The sequence below is a fragment of the Nannospalax galili genome, unplaced genomic scaffold, assembly GCF_000622305.1.
Source record: "Nannospalax galili isolate Female #2095 unplaced genomic scaffold, S.galili_v1.0 scaffold1199, whole genome shotgun sequence".
NCBI lineage: Eukaryota > Metazoa > Chordata > Mammalia > Rodentia > Spalacidae > Nannospalax > Nannospalax galili.
Genome location: NW_008342713.1, coordinates 333,576 through 340,129, shown reverse-complemented (window position 1 = coordinate 340,129; position 6,554 = coordinate 333,576). Strand labels below are relative to the sequence as shown.

Sequence of the window (6,554 nt, the reverse complement as noted above, 5' to 3'; positions counted from 1 at the left end):
AGAAGAACCCTCACATTATGCCCCAAAGGTTACTAAGAAACTTTTCACTCTCATTTTTTTAAACCAAGGTAATAAATGCTGTTTATGACTTCTTCAAATTTACATAGCATTAATATGTAACATATTAATGCCTTAAAAACCCAAATACATTTATAGTAGTAGTATTGGTCAACAAAATGGGGAAGGGAAATTTTTACAGTTGTGGGAGTGCACAGATGTTCCCATTAAGGCAATATTGACCCAGACAACCATTTAATATCTGTCCCTTTAAATGCCTTGCAACTCTGGAGTGCCCATTGTAAAAGGTGCTGGTGTACAGTATTTTCTAAATTCTTACACGTTCTTCACATTCTGATTCATTTGGTGAATTAAGAGTAAGAAGTTGGTCGTAGACAATGTGTCTTCCTTCTCTTGTCTGACCAAAACTTGAAGCAATCACATCCACTGCCAGGCTAGCTATCGCCTTTGCTTCTGCCTCTGAAGTGGCCAAATGAGGACTGACTTCAACAAGATCCAGTGCTGACAGCAGCCCTGTATTGTATATTTCTTCAGTAAAATATATGCCTTCTCTGTAGGTCAGTCCCCCTACAACAGGGGTTCCTGTGGCTAGAGCCAGTTTAGGGTCAAATGCACCAATATCAGAACTCAGGTCTACTGGCTTTTGGCTTTTGCCAATCAGTAGATCAAATGTCTGTTCCATGACCTTCTGGATACCAAGTTGGCAAATGTCTCTCGTGGAAAAGTACTGAATGTCGTAGTTCTTTAAAATAAAATGTTCAGGAGGGTCCACAACTCTTAGGCCAATGTACACAGTATTTGATCCTGGGAGTTGTGGTACCTTGTCCTGTAGTTCTCTGACAAGAAATGAAAGTAGCTGTCCATGGATATTTCCCGATACACTAGTATGAGGTGTATTGATGTCAGCATGAGTATCAACCTGGATGACACAGAGATGTGGGTGGTGCTGGGAGTGGCCGCTAATGGTACTGATTGCCAGGCTGTGTCACCTTGTGGCTAGAGCTGTAGCCACTTGACACAGTGCTACTAACCACCTCAGCCAATTCCTGGTTGGCAAGGTCCACTGAGCTTGGATATACTACCAGGTTGTTGAAGGGAGCATCTTTGGGAACTGGAGTAAAACTCAGATCTCCAAAATCTTTTAGGTGGCAGCCCAAAATGGAGAGCCTCTTCAGCAAGCCAGCTTCTCTAATGGCAGCTGGACCATATTCCACTCCTTTCTTTTTCTGCCCCTGAGAGAAGGAGCTTCAACCACTGCCACAGAGTAGACGCAATGCACTTGCCCTGGAGGACTCTCTAGAGGCTCTTCTGCAGGGACATGATTGGCAGTACGGGGATCACCATGGGGAGAAATGGCTGCTGGCAACTGAGTCTTGTCTCGAGTCCACTCTCTCTTTTTAAGTGAGATTATAGGGCAGTTTTGGAGGTGCCTCGGATGGGATTATAGTCTTATAAGGTAAAATCAGGAGCCACTAGGGTTGCACAAGGAGTTTAGGACATGTGTTTTTATTATAAAGAGGGTTTGAGGTGAAATTCCTAGACAACTGTAGGTTTGTAGCTGGGGATGGAGAAAGGCCTTAAACAAATGTTGATTGATTGTGCCAGAATTTTTGCTTTTCAGCTGGTAAGAGGGTTCATCCAGATTCCTGCGTGAGGGGCTCCTTTCCATCCTCAGGTCCCCATTATTTTCCCTGTATTTATATCCTGACACATGTCTTCTAGCAAAATGAGGGAGCAGAAGTGAGAGAATAAAGAGAATAAACAGGGTGGGGTGTAGTGTGTTGTTAGAATGCTCATCTAGCACGAATGAGCCCAGGTTTCATCCCTAGCACTACAAATATAAATGAACAAACAATAAAAAAAGAACACAAAGTCATTCTTCCCTCTTTATTAAAATATAAAAACAATGCAAAACAATGAACACACAAGAAGAATGGCATGACATTTTTCTAGTGAAGAGTAAGTTCAGTTTAAAAGTGTTATTGGGGAGCTGGAGAGATGCCTCAGCGGTTAAGAGTACTGGCTGCTCTTGCAGAGGACCAAAGAAATTCAGTTCCCAGCACCCACATGCCAGCTAACAACCATCTGTAACTCCAGTTCCAGGGATCCAATGCTCTCTTCTGACCTCTGTGGGAATTGTACAACATGGGTGCACTTATATATGTAATAGACTCATAAAGTAAAGAAATAACAAATTAAAAGTGGTGGTGATCATTTCTACCCCACCCTCTTACATCTTCATAGTCCTGCACTTTCATGTGTTCTTGACAATTTTCAGTGTGTTTCAATTTCTTTCTCCAGCCCGTTCCTTTATCTTTTTAATATTTAGTGAGGTCTAAGAGTAAAAAAGAAAATCAGAAGACTGAGAATTGTTGATTTTCAAATGTAAAATTTGTTTGAAAATGATATATATGCCCACATCATAAATAAAGCCTCAATGAATTGACTTTTTTTTGTCTTTTTGAGACAGGGTCTCCCTGTAGCCCCAGCTGTCCTGGAACTCACTATGTAGACCAGGCTGGCCTTGAACTCACAGAGATCCACCTGCCTCTGCCTCCCAAGTGCTGGGATTAAAGCCGTGAAACACCACGCCCGGCGGCTTTTTTGTTTTTGAGTCACTAAGCCCAGGCCTTCAACAGATGGTCCTTCTGCCTCAGCCTCAGACCCTAGTGGACAGGTTCTTTCTACTCTCTTTTCTTCTCTAAACCAAGAGTTTCTCTTCCTTTCTCAAGTGTGTGCTCCTCCCAAGAATTCTAGGTGGACATTGAGAATGTATATATCAGGAAACGGTTCTGCATCTTCTAGGTTTATTTTGGCTGGAAGACAGAACGGGGTGGAAGTTAGAGGTCTGTATTTTCTGCCAGCGCTGCTCATAAGCCTGCTTTGTGCAAGGATGTAGTTCAGCCTCAGCTGTCAGGTATGATGTGGTCAGAAGGGGGTTCAGGGGAGAGGCAATTTCCTATCTCATCAGACAACCTTAGTAGAAACCTTAGGAACAGTGGAGAGCATCTGTAGGCTTCCAACTAAAGGTAAAAGAAAATTTTGAATAAGAGTTGCTTTAGGTTGGAACAGTCAGGTGTGGGTCTCTTGGAGAAAGTGGAGAGTGTTGTGCAGAGGAGCACTTTGCGAGGTATCGAAGAGGAGAGAGTACTCCAAACTGGGACAATTAAAATCAGAGTGCCAAAGGGACGAGAGTAAGCGATCAGCCTGGATTCCTCAAGAAACTGGGCTGGGGCTGCCATTGAGCCAACCCCAAAAGAGCCCCCAAAAGACCTGGGGTATCTTTCGAGACAAATAGAGAACTTGTTCCATTTGAAGAAATGTGCCCTGAATATGTGGGCAGGAGCTTAACTTTGCTAAAGCTTTCTTAGGAGATAATTTCAGAGACCTGTTCCTTCTATCTGTAGCACAGAAGATGCTGCAACACCCCTGCTCTTTACCTTTCTGAACCTTGGTTCTCTTCAACTGATTTTTAAACTTTTTGATTAAGAACAATCTTTTGAAAGGATTATATAGGTACTATCAGAGCCAGATTTGGTGATGCATGATCCCAGCAGTTGGGAGGTTACGGCAGTATTGCCTGAGTAATTAGGCTCAGAGTCTGGGCCCTGGCAGCCCTAACAAGCTAGGTTTGACCATCCATCCACAACAAGTCAATTAAAGAGACAAATAATAGTGACCTGGGTTCAACCCCTAGAATGCACATGAACAAAGGAAAAAAAAACTGATTCCCAAAAGTTGTCCTCTGACTTAGCAATGCTCCCCAAGAAGTTGGTGTTTCCCCAAGAGTCTCAGCTAAGAGGAGGAAAAGGCTGAAGCTTGATGCCAGCCAGCAGGGGAACTGTCTCCTAGATGGAGGTTTCATGCAGTTCTGATAACTTGTCAGGCCACCTTGCAGAAGAGACGAGCTGAGAAAGTGACTGTGGGTCCACACCTTGGCCAGCACTGCTTAGTTATACATATCCCTCGCCTCTAAACCTAAGCTCATCTCAAGATCCCTGAAGAGGACCTGGCCATCACTGGATCTCTTAATCTGTTCCTCTTCCTAGTGTTGACACACAGAGTAAATAGTTTTTTCTCTGCTTTCACTATTATTATGGTACAAAATTTTAAGATCTATTAATGAGAAACCATTTGAGGTCATTAAGTGCACAACACTAATTACTATGAGGTGACTGGTATCAATCAATCAGGACAAAGGGGGACACATGAACAGGTAACTAGAAGAGGTCCTATCTCCCTTGCCCCCACTGCTCTGACAGTAGGAGCTTGCTGGTATGGGAAAGAAGGGAAAGGAGAGCCAGGTGGTTCATGAGTTTTGCTTCAGGGATCAGAAGGCAAACCCTGTGCCAGATGGCACTAGAGGCCACCAAGACATCAGAAGCTTCACAGTTCTGCTAAAGTAAGAGGTTCCCAAGATCTAGTGCCATGGGAGGATTGGGGTTAGGACTTCCCATCACCAGGCATGCCCTTCCTTGAAAGGGATGAAAATAACCAAGATGGGGGAAGGAAGCTGACGGATGCGACCACCAGTGAAAGTAAATAAGCTGAAAATACAATGGAATCAAGATACTAGAGACTGAGGAGAAGATGTAGTGAATAAGGAAAGAAAGCTGTGGGTGTTGTTTTCTCCCTTTTCTTTCTTCCTTTTGTTTTGGTTGTTGTTTTGGTTGTTGTTTTGGTTCTTCTTTTTAGATAGGATCTTGTTATTGTTATTAAACTTGGAAGCGGTCACAACCTGTGCCCAAGCCAGGTTCAGCTATGTATCCATCCCGCAATAAGCCAATTAAGAGAGCCAAAATCAGAATGGAAAGCAGAAACAGAATTCCATGTGGTCACACTGGGAAGACAAAGAGATCCAGCAACTGCCGTCTGTCCTCCCGGGTCCTGTGAGACTAAGTTTAAATAGACGCCAAGGGTACTAGGATTAAAAGAAAAACTTTAAAATTTTGTTTCTCATGTCATCAAATATGATTGTTTCCCAAACAAAATAAAAACAAACAAAATCAGCACTTAGAGCAGGAAAAATTTTATAGCTAAATAATGTCCTGTTTCCAAAGTAAAATATTTAATTTGATTTTCAAATTTTATTTATTTTGAGGCAAGGTCTTATGTAGTCTAAACTGGCCTTGAACTTACAATCCTCTAACTTCAGCCTCCTGAGTGTTGGAATTACAGGCATGTAAGTAAAAAAAATTTTTTTAAAGATTTATTTTTATTTAATGTTTATAAATATTTGCCTGCATGTATGTATGCATACCATGTGGATGCCTGCTGCCCAAGGAAGCCAAAAAGTCTTTGGATTCCCTGGAAAACTGGCGTTACAGATGGTTGTGACATTAATGTGTATAATGATATCATTTGGGAATGATAGAAGGATCAATCTACCATGAAGATATAATAGTTGTAAACATACATGTGCCTAGCATCAGAGCATTTAACTAAGTAGTGAATATTGACAGAACTGAAGGTAAAGGTGGACAGCAATATGATAATAGTAAGAACCTTCAATTCTCCGCTTTGAATAATGGATGGCACATTCAAACAGAAGATCAATGAGGAAAGAAGGAGCTCAGCACTAAAGACCAAATAGACCTTGTCTAAACACTCAAAGCATCACACACAACATCACACCCAATACACGTTCTTCTTACAATGGACCATTCTCCAGAATAGATCACAGGTCAGGTCAGGTCACCAAACAAGTTTTAGACACTAAAATCATACTAAGTATATTTTTCAGACAAAATGGAATTAATAGCAGAAAGAGAACTGGAAAATTCACAAATAGGTAGAAATTAATAGCACACTCTTGGACAATTATTAGATTGAAAATAAATCAAAAAAGGAAATAAAAAAGTACCTTGAGAGAAATGAGAGTGAAAATATGACATGCCAAAACCTATGGGATGCAGCAGGAGCAGAGCCAAGAAGGAAGTCTGTGATCGATCTCTACTTAGAAAAGAAGAAAGGGTTCAAATAAACAACCTAACTGCACCTCAAGGTCTGTCCTAGTTAGCATTAACTGACAACCTGACACAGCCTAGAATCACCTGAAAAAAAAGGAGTCTCACTTGAGTCATTATCAGATTGGTCTGTGGGCTTGTCTGTGAAGGATTATCTTGACTGTAACTGTGGTAGGAGGACTGGCCCACTGTGGGTGATGCCATTTCCTGGGCAGGTGGCCCTGGGCTGTATAAGAAAACTTGCTAAGCATGAGCCTGTGAATGAGACAGCAACAGTGTTCCTCCATGGTTTCTGCTTCAGGTTCCTGCCCTGACATCCCCCGATGATGGGTTGTGGCCTGGAAGCATAAGGAAATAAGCTTTCTCCTACCTAAGTTGCTTGTGGTTAGAATGTTTTATCACAGCAACAGAAAGGAAACAAGAACATAGAGAAAAGAAGAGGATACGGGAGGGAGAGAAGGTGGAGGAAGAGGAAAAGGGACGAGAATTAAGCTCTAGAAGGAAAGAAATGACAAAGATTAGAACAAGAATGAAGTGGAGAATAGAAATCAAAATTTAAAAATGAACAAG

At 41.9% G+C, this 6,554-nt stretch overlaps 1 pseudogene; it reads right to left on the bottom strand.

Annotated features, from left to right (window-relative positions):
• Positions 1-325: 325 nt before the first annotated feature.
• Positions 326-2,276, bottom strand: LOC103738684 (annotated as a pseudogene).
• Positions 2,277-6,554: the final 4,278 nt, after the last annotated feature.